The sequence below is a fragment of the Nycticebus coucang genome, chromosome 22 (genome assembly GCF_027406575.1).
Source record: "Nycticebus coucang isolate mNycCou1 chromosome 22, mNycCou1.pri, whole genome shotgun sequence".
Classification (NCBI taxonomy): Eukaryota; Metazoa; Chordata; class Mammalia; order Primates; family Lorisidae; genus Nycticebus; species Nycticebus coucang.
Genome location: NC_069801.1, coordinates 22023131 through 22039215, shown reverse-complemented (window position 1 = coordinate 22039215; position 16085 = coordinate 22023131). Strand labels below are relative to the sequence as shown.

Here is a 16085-nt window from a genome sequence, read left to right as displayed (position 1 = left end):
ACACAATGGAAGACTATTTACAGGCCTGAGCCACCATGCCTGGCCTTTCTCCCATAAAAGAAAAATGAAATCATGTCATTTGCAGCAACATGGATGGAACTGGCAGTCATTATGTTACATGAAATAAGCCAAAATAGAAAGTCAAATATTTCATGTTATCATTCCTATGTGGGAGCTAAAAAGGGGATCTTTTAAGATCCCTTTAGAGAAGGGAGAATAGAATGACAGAGCCTGGGAATGGTGTGTGGGTCGGGGGTGAAGGGATAAAGAGAGGTTGGTTAATGGGTACAAACAAGTTAGGTAGAAAGACTAAATTCTTATTTTTGTTGATTTTGTTTGTTTGTTTTGTGAGACAGAGTCTGCTTTGTCAACTGGGCTAAATCCTAGCTCACAGCAACCTCAAACTCTTGGACTCAAGCAATCCTTCTGCCTCAGCCTCCCAAGTAGCTGGGACTACAGGTGTCCACCACCACTCCTGGCTAATTTTTCGTAGTGGTGAGGTCTCATATTTGCTCAGGCTGGTCTCAAACTCCAGTCTCAAGGGATTCTTCCACCCCAGCCTCCCAGAGTTGTAGGTTTAAAGGGGTGAGCCACTATTCCCTGCCAGAAGGAAAAAATTCTAATATCCAATAACCAAGTAGGGTGACTAATAACAATGTATTGTATGTTTCAAATGCTCCCAACACATAGAAATGATAAATATTTAAGGTGATAGGCACCCCCAACCCTCTGAGGTAATCATTATACAGTTTGGGCATGTAAAAAATATCGCACATACCCTGTGAATAAAATATCGCACATACCCTGTGAATATGTACAAATATTTGTGTCAATAAGAAAAGAACAATTGTCTTCTTATAATGAGGAAAATGAGGTTCAGAGAAATTAAAACATGGGCTTAAGATCACTTGGTTGCAAAGCAGGAAACCCTGGATAGCAACAGCCCTTTGGCTGCAGTTCCCCTATCACCTAGCTCACTTTATTTTAAAAAAAAAACAAAAAGCAAGCTTTAGATAAAATTCAGATATCATACAATTCACCCACCTAAGTATATAATTTGATGATTTCTAGTTTATTCACTGTTATATACAACCATCTCTGCAGTCAACTTGCTCACTATGATTTTACAGATGAGATAACTCCAACCAAAGAGGGGAAGTGATTGGCTAATAGTCACCCGTGGCTGGAAGATCCCAGGCCATTGTGACAATGCTTCTGGAAAACCCCTTGTGTGTCAGAAAAACGATGGTTTGTCCTGGTGCAAGGGCATGGGGCAGAGCCGGGAGGAGGCAGGAGCTAGGCAGGACAAGGAAGCTCCCCCAAACCCCATGGAGACAGTGACGGTCCAAAGCTGAAATTTTGGCCTTCCTGACCTCCTCTGCTTACCCAGCCAACCTCTTTTTATACTTCTCTCCTTTATCCCTTTTACAAATTCCTGCTGTCCTTTAGGCCTCAGTTCAAATGTCTCCTTCAGAGAGGCCCCCCTGATTTGTACTCCCAGGCTGGGCTAGGTGCCCCTCCATGGGGCCTCCAGCCATTTCTCACTGTCACAGACATATAGCTCCTCTCTTTCTCGGCCTCTCTGCCTTTGATCAGTCCTCCAAGGGCTAACTACATAGACTTTGGAAGTAAAAAGGCATGGATTCAAGTACAGCTTCTGCCCATTTTTTGGTATCTCTGGGACCTTGGGGCAGCATATGTCAGGCCCTCCCCAAACTCTAGTTCCTTTCATTCCTTCCTTCTGTTCACTCTTTCCTTCTGGTTTCTTGGAAGGCGCCCTTTAGCCTCAGTTTGTGCTGGAACCCTGATGTCCTCATGTTCTACGGCCTTCTTGGGTATGGCAAATGCATTTTTTTTGCTTGACCTCTCTTCCTGTGGGATATCATTTCTCCTTCCCCCAATTTAGCTCAGTCCCTGGGGTTTGGGTGGTCTTGACCCTAAGTTTCAGAGGTAGATAGAAGACCCAAGAATGGCCAATCCAAGGTATGCATTCCTCTGGCCCCAGTGACTGGTTCAAGTATGAGCCTGTGAGTTAATCAGAGTCCCTTTATGATATTTGTTACATGGACTTTATTTTATTTATTTTTATTTTCTTGTTTCTTTCTTTTCTTTTTTTTGCAGTTTTTTGGCTGGGGCTGGGTTTGAACCAGCCACCCTCAGCATATGGGGCCCGCACCCTAGTCCTTGAGCCATAGGCACTGCCCTTATTTTTATTTTCTTGAGACAGATTCTCATTATGTTGCCCTTGGTAGAGTGCCGTGGCATCACTGCCCCCACACCCTCAAACTCTTGGGCTTAAGCAATTCTCTTGTCTCAGCCTCCAATTAGCAGGGACTACAGGCGCCCGCCACGAGACCTGGGTATTTTTTTGGTTGTAGTTGTCATTGTTGTTTGGCAGGCCCGAGTGGGTTCGAACCCGCCAGCTCAGGTGCATGTGGCTGGCGCCCTAGCCCCTGAGCTACAGGTGCTGAGCCTGTTACATGGACTTTAGAAGAAAGCAGCTCTCTCTCTCTGTCTCATTGTGAGATACACAGCAGTGAAGGTTTGGCACTGGTATGTGCTGTCTTTCTGCCTAAGACTGAAGCCAAACACAATGAAATAACCCTGAATATGGAAAGAGAATCCTGATGCTCTCTTTGATCTGGATGTGCCTGAAGTCCCTTTGGACTACTTTCCTTAACTGGTTTGGATATTTACTTATTTAATTTATTTTTTGAGACAGGATCTTGCTCTGCAGCCCATGCTGGAGTGCAAAGGCAAGATCATACCTCACTGCGATAGCCTCCTACTCCTAGGCTCAAGTGATCCTCCTGCTTCAGCCTCCTAAGCAGCTAGGACTACAGGCAAGTACCGCCACACTCAGCTAATTAAAAAAAATTTTCTAGGCGGCACTTGTGGCTCAGTCGGTAAGGCGCCTGCCCCATATACCGAGGGTGGCGGGTTCAAACCCAGCCCTGGCTGAACTGCAACCAAAAAATAGCCGGGCGTTGTGGTGGGCGCCTGTAGACCCAGCTACTCGGGAGGCTGAGGCAAGAGAATCCCTTAAGCCCAGGAGTTGGAGGTTGCTGTGAGCTGTGTGATGCCACGGCACTCTACCGAGGGCCATAAAGTGAGACTCTGTCTCTAAAAAAAAAAAAAAAAAAAAAATTTTTCTGAGCTTGGCACCTGTGGCTCAAGCGGCTAAGGCACCAGCCGCATACACCTGAGCTGGCGGAATTGAATCCAGCCCGGGCCTGCTAAACAACAATGATGGCTGCAACCAAAAAATAGCTGGGTGTTGTGGCGGGCAACTGTAGCCCCAGCTACCTGGGAGGCGGAGGCAGGAGAATTGCTTGAGCCAGGAGTTTGAGGTTGCTGTGAGCTGTGATGCCATAGCACTCTACCCAGGGCGACAGCTTGAGGCTCTGTCTCGAAAAAACAAGAAAAAAAAATTTTTTTTTTTCTTTGGTAGAGATGGGGTCTCTGTATGTTGCCCAGGGTGAGATCATGGCTTACTGCTGCAGCTTTGAATTCCTGGCCTCAAGTAATCCTCACACCCTGGCTACCCAAAGCGCTGGGATTAGAGGTGGGAGCCTGGCCTAGGTTGGATTTCTGACATTTGCAATAAAAAAATTTTCACTGATACATGGGTTGGCAAACAGGATGGCTTAGATCTAAGGTGACCTGAAGATAGGCCAACAATGAGAATAAGAGCGTGGCATGAAACAACTTGGGCTTTTGATGACACCATTATACTGTTGTTGCCCTTGGTAGAGCGCCATAGCAACATTATAGCTCACTGCAACCTCCAACTCTTGGGCTCAAGCGATCCTCTTGCCTCAGTTTTTTGTATTTTTAGTAGAAATGGGGTCTCACTTTGGCTCAGGCTGTTCTCAAACCTATGACCTCAAGCAATCCCCCCACCTTGGCCTCCCAGAGTGCTAGGATTAAAGGCATGCCTGGCGCCAAAACTATCCTTATCTTGTTCTCTAGCGTTTTCTCCCTTATTCCTGTAATTTTGGCAAGGGATGGGGGTGGAGATGGGGAAATATTCCACCCTCCAGCCTGAAGAACAGCTTGTTTTCTTACAGATAAACTTATTCCTCTGATGCTATTTTTTTCAAAAGTTTATTTTATTTTACTTTATTTACAATTTTGGCCGGGGCCAGGCTTGAACCCACCACCCTCAGTATATGGGGCTGGTGCCCTACTCCTTGAGCCACAGGCACCACCCTTGATGCTATTTTTTTCTTGCAGCCCCTTTTAACCCCTTCTGGGTACAATTTTTCTGATTCCTTCATTCTTCCAAGAATCCCCAAAACTTGGCATGTTCTACTGAGGTTTTGGGAATAGAGGGAGAGAAGTTCAGCACAGTTTAGACACAAGCTTAAAATTATATATAAGATGTCACCGTCCGAAAATTTTATGGGCCTTGATGCCAAATTTGGCCATCCCTTGCCAAATTTCATTCTGGACCTATTCTTCCTCAGGAAGCAACTTGCTACCGTCTCTTCCAGCCTCTCTCTAGCTCTGTTCTGCTTTCCCTCAGTTGATTCCAAACTTCTCTACTCTCTAATGAAAAATATTTTCTTCTCTGTACCAGACCCCAGGCTGAACTTCAGGCGGAAGCTGACCCAGTGCACACTTACTGAAGTACCTTTCTAAACAGATAGCCAAGTACACCAAATCTTTGCCTTTTAGCACCACAAAGAAGGAGCAGAAACTTCAAAGTATAGTTTTTTTTCTTGAACAACAAAAAAATTTTTTTAAATCTATTAGCCATTTAATTAGGTTCTCTTTAAGACATTTAAAACACCATTTTATGAGGGTAAACTCCATTTGTCAGGGCAAACACGCATCGCAGGTAGCCCTGGAACTGAGGAATAGCCTTGATCTTCGGTAAAATTTGTGAGTCCACAGCTTTTTGTTTTTTTGTAGAGACAGAGTCTCACTTTACCGCCTTCAGTAGAGTGCCATGATGTCACAGGACTCACAGCAACCTCTAGCTCTTGGGCTTCAGCGATTCTCCTGCCTCAGCCTCCTGAGCAGCTGGGATTACAGGCGCCCGCCACAACGCCCAGCTATTTTTGGTTGCAGGTCAGCGGGGCTGGGTTTGAACCCGCCACTCTCGGTATATGGGGCCGGCGCCCTACTCGCTGATCCACAGGCACCACCCGAGTCCAAAGCTTTTTTTTTTTTAATTTTTTTAATTTTTTTTGTAGAGACAGAGTCTCACTTTATGGCCCTCGGTAGAGTGCCGTGGCCTCACACAGCTCACAGCAACCTCCATCTCCTGGGCTTAGGTGATTCTCTTGCCTCAGCCTCCCGAGTAGCTGGGACTACAGGCGCCCGCCACAGCGCCCAGATATTTTTTGGTTGCAGTTCAGCCGGGGCCGGGTTTGAACCCGCCACCCTCGGTATATGGGGCCCGTGCCTTTACCGACTGAGCCACAGGCGCCGCCCAGAGTCCACAGCTTTTTTTTTTTTTTTTTTGTAGAGACAGAGTCTCACTTTATGGCCCTTGGTAGAGTGCCATGGCATCACACAGCTCACAGCAACCTCCAACTCCTGGGCTTAAGCGATTCTCTTGCCTCAGCCTCCCGAGCAGCTGGGACTACAGGCGCCCGCCACAACGTCCGGCTATTTTTTTGTTGCAGTTTGGCCGGGGCTGGGTTTGAACCCGCCACCTTCGGCATATGGGGCTGGCGCCCTACTCACTGAGCCAGAGGCGCCGCCCAAGTCCACAGCTTTTTGATCGACACTGCGCTGTTCTGTTATCCCTCGTATTTCTCTTTTTCTGTGGTGAAGATCTCACCTTCCTGGTTCTGGGCTTCCGGAGCTGCTGCTTCTTGAAATAAGCATCAATAAGATGCTTCGGGATTTTAACATTACTGATGTCAATTTTTGTGGTGTTGGTGGCGATGACAAATTTCTGGTGTGTCCTTCGTAGAGGAACTCTATTAAGGGGCAGAGGTCCAGTCACAAGTAGCAAGCCACTGCCCAGTTGCTTTAGGAAAACCACTCTCTTGCCTCTGTGGTGTCCAGTGAGGATAATTAGAATGGTCCCGGGTGTGATGCTAGATGGCAGTTTTCTCACATGCTGACTGACTGGTTTTTTGCCCTGGCTCAATAGCTTCCCAGGCACATCTTCGGTGGGATAGTATCTAGGCATTTTGCGAAGTTTAAAAACCCGAGTACCACCATTCTTGTCCCCACCAACTGGTTTTGTAACAGTGGCAAGGACCTTCGCCTTCTTTTTCTTTTCAATCTTGGATTTAGCTGCTGAGTATTTCCTTTTACACATAGCCTTTCTTGAATACATGGCAGATCGGGAATATCTGCCTATTCCTCTGACAAGAACAGGATTTCGGCAGCAGTGGGGCTTCCCCTTCCTGGCCTTAGGCCTCTTCTCTTTATTAACAGGTTTCTTCTCTTTTAGAAACCAGCTTCTCAACTTTTTCACCCTCCATCTTGCAAGACGGAAAAGAGAACTCTTTCTGTCTTTTTTTGTTTGTTTTTTTGAGACAGAGCCTCAAGCTGTTGCTCTGGGTAGAGTGCTGTGGCATCGCAGCTCACAGCAACCTCCAACTCCTGGGCTCAAGAGAGTCTCCTGCCTCTGGCTCCCAAGTAGCGGGGCCTACAGGCACCCACCACAACACCCGGCTACTTTTTGCTTGCAGCCATCATTGTTGTTTGGCGGACCGGGCTGGATTGGAACCTGCCAGCTCAGGTGTATGTGGCTGGCGCCTTAGCCTCTTGAGCCACAGGTGCCGAGCCTATCTTTCTGTCTTAAGCAAGTTCTAGAATCACTGTGGAGGTATAAAAATTATGCATACATGGGCCGTGCCTGTGGCTCATGAGGCTTCTTCCCCTTCCCTGGCCCTTGCAAGGGGAAGGGTGGAGGGTTTGAACCTGGCCCCGGCCAAACTGCAACAACAACAACAACAAAATAGCCAGGCATTGTGGCGGGCGCCTGTAGTCCCAGTTACTCGGGAGGCTGAGGCAAGAGAATCAGCTAAGCCCAAGAGCTGTGATGCAACAGCACTCTACCGAGAACAACAAAATTAAGACTCTGTCTCTTAAAAAAAAAAAAATTATGCATACGTATTTGTTTGTGTAAAAACTATATATATGTGTGCACATATAAAACAATTTTATTTGAGATATAATTCACATAACTTTTTTTTTTTTGAGGCAGAGTCTCACTTTACCAAGTAGCTGGGAATACAGGCACCTGCCACAATGCCCGACTATTTTTTTGTTGCAGTTTGGCTGGGGCCAGGTTCGACCCTACCCTTGGTATATGGGGCCGGTCCCTATCAACTGAGCCACAGGCACCACCACGCAATTGACATAACTTTTTTTTTTGCAGTTTTTGGCTGGGGCTGGGTTTAAACCCGCCACCTCTGGTATATGGGGCTGGTGCCTCCTTTGAGCCACAGGCGCGGCCCCCACATAACTTTTAAAGTATATAATTCAATGGTTTTTAGTATATTCGTTCATAGGGTTGTGCAACCATCACCATTATCTAATTTCAGAACATTTTCATCACCCCCTCCAAAAAAACCCCAGACCCATTAGCAGTCACTTCCTGTTTTCCCCTTCCCCAGCCCATGCAACCACTGATCTTAACAACGGATCTTAACAACTGATCTTAAGAGATAGCATGTTTCACAAGTAAGTATGGTGTTAGCTGAGGGGGTTTGCAGATACTCCTTATCAGGCTGAGCAAAGTACTCTTCTATCCCTGGTTTGCCAAAAATTTTTATCATACTGGATTTTGTCAAATGTCTTTTAGGCATCTATTGAGATAATCGTGTGGTTTATGCCCTTTATTCTATCAATAGAGCATATTACGTTGATGGCTGCGTAAATATTAACATGATGGTTTTTAACAAACTCCACATTGATCTGTTTTTTTTTATTTTTTATTTTTTTAAGTTTTTTTTTTTTTTTTTTTTGTAGAGACAGAGTCTCACTTTATAGCCCTCGGTAGAGTGCCGTGGCATCACACAGCTCACAGCAACCTCCAACTCCTGGGCTTAAGCGATTCTCTTGCCTCAGCCTCCCGAGTAGCTGGGACTATAGGCGCCCGCCATAACGCCCGGCTATTTTTTGGTTGCAGTTTGGCCGGGGCCGGGTTTGAACCCGCCACCCTCGGTATATGGGGCCAGCGCCCCACCGACTGAGCCACAGGCGCCGCCCCACATTGATCTGTTAAAACATCATATTAGGGGGCGGCGCCTGTGGCTCAGTCGGTAAGGCACCGGCCCCATATACCGGGGGTGATGGGTTCAAACCCGGCCCAGGCCAAACTGCAACCAAAAAATAGCTGGGCGTTGTGGCGGGCGCCTGTAGTCCCAGCTACTCGGGAGGCTGAGGCAGGAGAATCGCTTGAGCCCAGGAGGTGGAGGTTGCTGTGAGCTGTGTGAGGCCAGGGCACTCTACCGAGGGCCATAAAGTGAGACTCTGTCTCTACGAAAACAAAACAAACAAACAAAAAAAACATCATATTAGGGCCAGGCACGGTGGCTCACGTCTGTAATCCTAACACTCTGAGAGGCCAAGGTGGGTGGATTTGCTTGAGTTCAGGAGTTGGAGACCAGCCTGAGCAAGAGTGAGACCCCATCTCCACATTATTAGAAAAACTAGCTGGGCATTGTGGCAGGTGCCTGTAGTCCCAGCTAGTTGGGAGGCTGAGCCAGGAGGATCATGTGAACCCAGGTGTTTGAGGTTACTGCAAGCTATTATACTAAGTCCCTCGGTGCAGAGCATAGAGTGAGACTCTGTCTCTAAATAAATAAATAATAAATAGGATTCCAGAACATAAAAAACTTGAACCCTCCTAAAATGAATATATTGGTTTGAAAGCTTAGGAAGGCCTCATTTTAAGGTCATTTGATAGATAACAATCTAGACTTGTACAACTAGGTTAAGAATTTTTTCTCTCTCTACAAAGTTTTTCTGAAGGAGAAAATTAGAAAATTTATTATTAGTAAAGAGGTTTAGGATTCACCACGCCCAAACATGCCAAAGTGGCATGTTTATCCTTTTAAGCTGAAGGCACTTGAGGACCAGCAGATGCAGGAAGAGCTCTCTGACCTCTTCCTTTGTTCCTAATGGCAGGTCATAAAATTTCCCCAAGAAAATTCCCTTTCTGGACATGTACCAGGAAGAGAACATTCTTCTGAAATGTACAAACCAACCTACTTCCACTAGTTTCTCCCATATATTTCAAAGACATTGTCCCGTAATTAAGTGCTGTTTGGCCAAGCCCCTTTGTCTTATCACAACCCCACAATTTATTATTCTTTATGCAAAAAGCTTTTGGGCCTAATGGCTTCTTTGGGTTTTCATTTTTCTTCTGACAACTCCTGTGTACCTATAAAATATTAAATAAACTTGTATGCTTTTTCTCCTGTTGTTCTATCTTATGTCAGTTTAATTCTTAGACCAGCCATAGAACTTAAGAGGGGTAGGTTCAGTGCCTATAGTGCAGTGGCTAGGGTGCTGGCCACATACACTGGGGCTGGTGGGTTCGAACCTGGCCTGGGACTGCTAAACAACAATGACAACTGCAATGTAAAAATAGCCAGGCGTTGTGGCGGGCACCTGTAGTCCCAGCTACTTGGGAGGCTGAGGCAAGAGAATTGCTTAAGCCCAAGAGTTGAGGTTTCTGTGAGCTGGGGCACTACAGCACTCTACCAAGGGCGACATAGTAAGACTACTTAAGAGGGGTAGAAGGAAGTTTTTTCTCCCCTGTAGGAACTTACAAAATATGATGCAAAAATGAGATGCTTAAACTTTTTTAGAACTGTCTGTTAATGTTAATCTCTCCGAGGCTTAGAAAACTACAACATGCATGATGATACATTGTCCTGGGCACTGGCCTCACTGACCAAAGTGGCCCCAATTCAAGTGGCCCCCTATTGTCTCCTCAGGGCTTTTGTAGTCACCAAAGCTTCTATGGAATTGATTACTGGCCTCTAGGGGGCAGGAAAGTGGAGGGAGGTATGGACAGAGATAATGGCCCATAGGAATACACTTTCTCCTTCCTTTCCTAGTCCCCGTTCTCTCTTCTGGAACTTTCCGCCCTGAGAGGGGAAGTTGCTCCTGATGAAGAGAGCTGTGCATCCAGCTTGTTCAGCTTTCACTTTGAGAGCATCTCAAATGCTAGTTTTGCATCCAGCATTCCTTCCTTTGAGGAACTCCCCTACCTCCATCCATGTGATAGTCACAGGGCTGCCAATCACAGGACTCAAACTCTCTGACCACAAGAGTGACTCAATCCTGGGTCACCTAGATGTTCTTAGGGGCTTTGGAACTGTGAGTGGAGATACCCACGATGGAAGGCTGAGTCATTTGATGTATTTCTCCTAACGCAGTGCTTCTCAGAATGTGGTCTTTGCACCAGCACCAGCAGCATCTGGAAGCTTGTCTGAAATACAAATTCCTGGCCCTACCTGCCTGCAGAATCAGAAACTCTGGGGATAGGCCTAAGCAATCTGTTTTAACTACCCTTACAGGTGATTATATTGTATAGTAAAAACTGCCCTAGAAAACTAGAAGTTTCTGAGTGAGATTCTCAGGATTTACCTGGATCTTATCCTTTCCTGACCTTGATTGTTGAGATCTTCGATTCTTTGATCTCCCTAGTGTTCTAGGAAATTATTTTTTGCTTTGGTTTGTTTGAGCAAGTCAGAGTTGCTTTCTGTTGCTTGCAACCTAAAGACCCCAATAGTCATCTTGCCTCATTCATAGCTACATAGACCTTTCTTGAACCATGGGCCTTCGTGCTATATGTATAGACTGCAATGGTTCAGCTTCACCCTGGTCTTTGTATTTTGCTTCAATGTAACCATATTAACTCCATTTCAGACCAAAGCAGAGCCCAGGAGTGCTTCTGACTAGTAATAGTTCAGTTGTCTCCCCCTTTTCCTATTCCTTTGCTTGACTCTCCTCTCTTTTCTCATCTTTGCTTCCAAACCTCATTTTTTAACTATTAACAACCTGATGGCATAATGCAGTTTCCTCCCTTACTTTAGTTAAGGAAACGAACAGCTGCTTTAATAAAGAGACCCAAATATACATTATAAATTTATTTTTATCGCTTATTTAATGTTTTTTTTTAAATTTTTTTGTTTTTCTTATTTTAGTTTTGTTGTTGCTGTTTTAGCTCATTAAGCATATGAGTGGTTCAGAGTAAATCCAGAGGTAAGTGGCTCTGCTCTGGATAGTCATTTAAGTTCAGTCACTTAGGGATTTTTTATTTTTTTTTGAGACAGAGTCTCACTTTGTCACCCTCAGTAGAGTGCTGTAGCATCACAGCTCACAGCAACCTCCAGCTCTTGCGCAATTCTCTTGCCTCAGCCTCTCGAGTAGCTGGGACTACAGGAGCCCGCCACAACGCCCAGCTTTGTGTTGTTGCAGTTTGGCCAGGGCCGAGTTTGAAGGTCCACCCACTTAGCTCACAGCAACCTTAAACTTCTGGGCTTGGCGGCGCCTGTGGCTCAGCGGGTAGGGCGCTGGCCCCATATGCTGAGGGGGGCGGGTTCAAACCCAGCCCCAGCCAAACTGCAACAACAACAACAAAAACAAACAAAAAAAAAAAAACTTCTGGGCTTAAGTGATCCTCCTGTCTCAGCCTCCTGAGTACCTGGGACTACAAGTGCCTTACACAGTACCCGCTAATGTTTCTGTTTTCAGTAGAGATGGTGTCTTGCTCTTGCTCAGGCTGGTCTCAAACTCCTGAGCTCAAGCAATTCACCTGCCTCAACCTCCCAGAATGCTAGGATTATAGGCATGAGCCACTACCCCCCCACCCATCACTTAGTTTAAAAAAATTAAAGTTAAAAAAAAAAAAAGAAAGAAAATGAGCAGGACCCAGTGGCTCATGTCTGGAATCCTAGCACTCTGGGAGGGCAAGGTGGGTGGACTGCTTGAACTCAAGAGTCCGGACCAGCCTGAGTAAGAGTGAGACCCCATCTCTACTAAAAAATAGAAAAATTATCTGGGTGCTGTGTCAGGTACCTATAGTCCCAGCTACTCAGAGGGTGAAGTAAGAGGATTGCTTGAGCCCTGAGCATTTGAGGTTGCTGTGAGCTATGACACTGCAGCACTCTAGCCAGGGTGACAGAGTGAGATTCTGTCTCAAAAAAAAAGAAAAAAAAAATTCTGTCACTTAGTTTAAAAAAAATAGAGAGCTTCTTTGTTAAAAAAAAAAAAAATAGAGAGGCCGGGTGCAGTGGCTCATGCCTATAATCCCAGCACTTGGGAGGCTGAGGTGGCTGGATTACCTGAGCTCACAGGTTCAAGACCAACTGGAGCAAGAGCAAGACCCAGACCTCGTCTCTAAAAAATAGCTGGGGGCAGTGCCTGCGGCTCAAAGGGGTAGGGCGCCAGCCCCATATGCCGGAGGTGGTAGGTTCAAACCCAGCCCTGGTCAAAAACTGCCCCAAATAAATAAATAAATAAATAAAAGCTGCGTGTTGTGGCAGGTGGGTATAGTCCCAGCTACTTGGAAGGCTGAGGCAAGAGAATAGCTTGAGCCCAAGAGTTTGAGGTTTCTGTGAGCTCTGAGGCCATGGCACTCCACTGAGGGTAACAAGTGAGACTCTGTCTCAAAAAAAAAAATTACATATACACACACACACACACACACATATATATATATAGAGAGAGAGAGAGAGAGAGAGACAAGTTCTTCTGTTGCTCTGCTGCAAACTCTCTACCATTGCATCTACTATCAGCCTGTGGGAAAACGAGAAAAGAGGAAGTAAAAGGCTGGCAATTTCCTTGTAGGAAATGATAGACAAGAAGTGATGCTCATATCAATTTTATTCACTTTCCAAAGGTGAGTAGTTTACAAGGTCTGGAAATTAAGTTTGCAAACTCATCCTAGAAAAAGTACTACATACCTCATTGCTGAATATCACTACACCTTCAAAGTACTCCCTTGGGAAGTTATGCACTGATTCCATTGCCTAGTCCACTCCTCAAGTGATTTTGGAACTCTTTTGCTGAAATGGCTATATATATATTATTTTTTATATATTATAAATATTTAATATATTTTTATACTTATAAATAAATATATTACATATAGTAATAATATATGTATTATTATTTTTTTAAACACAGAGTCTCAATCTGTTGCCCTGGGTAGAATGTTGTGGCATCATCATAGCTCACAGCAACCTCAAACTCCTGGGTTCAAATGATCCTCTTGCCTCAGCCTCCTGAGTAGCTGGGACTACAGGCACCTGCCACCGTTCCCAGCTAGTTTTTCAATTTTTAGTAGAGGTGGGGTCTTGCTCTTCCTCAGGCTGGTCTAGAACTCTTGAGCTCAAGCAATTCACCCGCCTTGGCCTCCCAGAGTGCTAAGATTACAAGTGTGAGCCACAGCCCTTGGGCATCAGGAATGGCTATTGAAGCTGTCATCACACTATCCTTGATGTCCTGAATGTCATCAAAATGTCTTCCTTTCAATATTTCCTTTACCTTTGGGTAAAGAAAAATCATTGGGGGCTGATCAGGTGAATGGAGAGCCCAGGAGGGGTTCAAATAATTGAATACAATTATTTGTTTACTGATGAAAAACTTCCTGACAGACAGTGCCATGTAGGCTGGTACCTTGTCGTGATGCAAGAGCCATGAGTTATTGGTCAAGATTTTCAGTTTAGATTTTCCTAACTATTTATTGATTTTCACTCGGTCTCCTATGCTTCCCAACAGTCAGCCAACAATGTTGACACACGATTTGATCAATGTTTGCAATGTCTTTGTCAGTTCTGCTCGTTCCTGGCTGCCCTGACCTCTCTTCATCACTGATGCTTTCTCTCCCCTCAGAAAAAAGTTTAATCCATCTGTACACTGCCATTTTCTTCATGGCATTATCCCCATAAACTTAGACTAACATGCCCCTGATTTCACTTCCACTCTTGCCAAGTCTAACAAGAAAGTTAATGTTTGTTTGTTGCTCTAATTTAAGCTCCAACATTCTCATGATGGCACACAAAAACCTGTAACAACAATAATGATCACCACCCAGCAAGACACTGCCACTTGTCCACACAAATACAACTGTGAGACCCTGGTAAACCAAAGTTATGAAACCTTCCTGACTAAAGTGTTGCCAACTTAAGCACACAGGGGCCAGTGTGTGAACTTAATTGTAGTTACATAGTCACACCCAGCTAGCTGCTTGGGTGGCAGGGAAATAGGATCTGGAGCTGAGTAGCCATATACTCTGCTGTGAGGATTATTTCATTACTAGAGGAAAGAAGATAGGAATGAATAATGGAAGACAATTAGCAATCTTTTCATACTTTCTAACTCTGAGCCTTATATCCATGTATTGAAAAGTTAAATGCTTTTCATTGGGTTGGTAGGTGATTAAACAAGTAAAGCAATCTAAGCTTGAGAGGTGACTGGAACAAAGTGGGAAGAGCTTTGTACTGTGTAAGGGGTGCAACAGCTAGTTGCCTACAAGGTCCCTTCTTCCTTCTTTGCTAACAAAACTGCAAGCTTGTTTGAGCAGTAGTGTGACCAACCTCAGAGCATAAATAATGATTTCTCAAACCAATTGTGAAATTTTGTTTCTAGTGTCCACAGCCTCCCTTGTAGATGCGAGTGTCAACGTGACTTAGCCAATGAGAAAGTTAGGGAAGTCTGGTGGAGCACTTCTGGGAAAGCTTTTGCTTTCTTTGTAAAGAGTCAACCGTGACTGGAACTTTGCCATACCTGTTCTTCCTGCTTTGAATGTGGGCGAGAAGCCTGGAGCTGGTGCAACCATCTTATGGCCATGAAGTGACCAAAAAACTGTGGTGCTACTGAGCCAGAGAGAACTAGGGCTAGAAACTGCACACCTCTGGACATCTCATTATGTGAAAAAAATGTTAAATAAAAATACCTTCTTTGTTTAAGCAATTTAAGATTGGTTTATCAGAACTTTTTGGCCGTTCAAAACTGATTTAATCCTTCTAGATTTGTCCTGAATGTATATTTCCTTTGTAAAAATATGAAACACATACACTGCTTTGTAACTTTCTTTTTAGAAATAATGTACAAGTATTCAAAGTACTCAATGCTAATATGAAGCTAGTAGATGAACTAATACATGCCCACACAAGAGAAAATCTCAATTCAATTCAAATTGGGGGGACAAGAAAGACAGGAGGAGGGGTGAGAAGAAAGAGGGATTGGTGCGCTCCCACCTAATGGGCACAGTGTAAGGGTATATAGAACAGGGGCAGCGCCTGTGGCTCAGTGGGTGGGGCACTAGCCCTATATACTGAGGGTGGCGGGTTCGAGCCTGGCCCCGGCCGAACTGCAACAAAAAAATGGCCAGGCGTTGTGGCCGGTGCCTGTAGTCCCAGCTACTCAGGAGGCTGAGGCAAGAGAATTGCCTAAGCCCAGGAGTTGGAGGTTGCTGTGAGCTGTGACGCTACAGCACTCTACAGAGGGCGATAAAGTGAGACTCTGTCTGAAAAAAAAGAAAGAAAGGATACATAGCACGCCACCTGGATGCAGGACACAGCTATAACAGCGACTTTACCTAACAAATGCAAACACTGCAACCTAATGGTTTGTATCCTCATATTAATCTGGAAAAAAATAAAATAAAAAATAAAAATAATGGGCTCAGCACCTATAGCACAGTGGTTATAGCACGAGCCACATACACCGAAGTTGGTGGGTTTGAATCTGGCCCGGGCCAGCCAGATCTGGCCCAGGCCAGATTCAAGGCAGTTTGCTATTATAAATAATAAACATAATTTTAACTCAATTTCTGAATATACCCTTGCAATGTTGCTGTCATTGCAGCAATGACAACTGCAACAAAAAATAGCCGGGCATTGTGGTAGGCACCTGTAGTCCCAGCTACTTGGGAGGCGGAGGCAAGAGAATCTCTTTTTTTGCTACCAGTAGAGTACCATGACATCACACGGCTCACAGCAACCTCCAGCTTTTGGGCTTACGCGATTCTCTTGCCTCAGCTTCCCGAGCAGCTGGGACTATAGGCGCCCGCCACAACGCCCAGCTATTTTTTGGTTGCAGTTTGGCGGAGGCCGGGCTTGAACCCGCCACCCTTGGTATATGGGGCT

At 45.2% G+C, this 16085-nt stretch overlaps 1 pseudogene across 1 annotated transcript; it reads right to left on the bottom strand.

The window, feature by feature from the left end:
- Positions 1-4756: 4756 nt before the first annotated feature.
- Positions 4757-6344, bottom strand: LOC128574869 (60S ribosomal protein L6-like; annotated as a pseudogene). The gene is made up of 2 exons (XR_008376872.1): positions 5715-6344; positions 4757-4899 (listed from the first exon to the last, which is right to left on the bottom strand). The product of XR_008376872.1 is annotated as a 60S ribosomal protein L6-like (transcript).
- Between the last annotated feature and the right edge of the window lie 9741 nt (positions 6345-16085).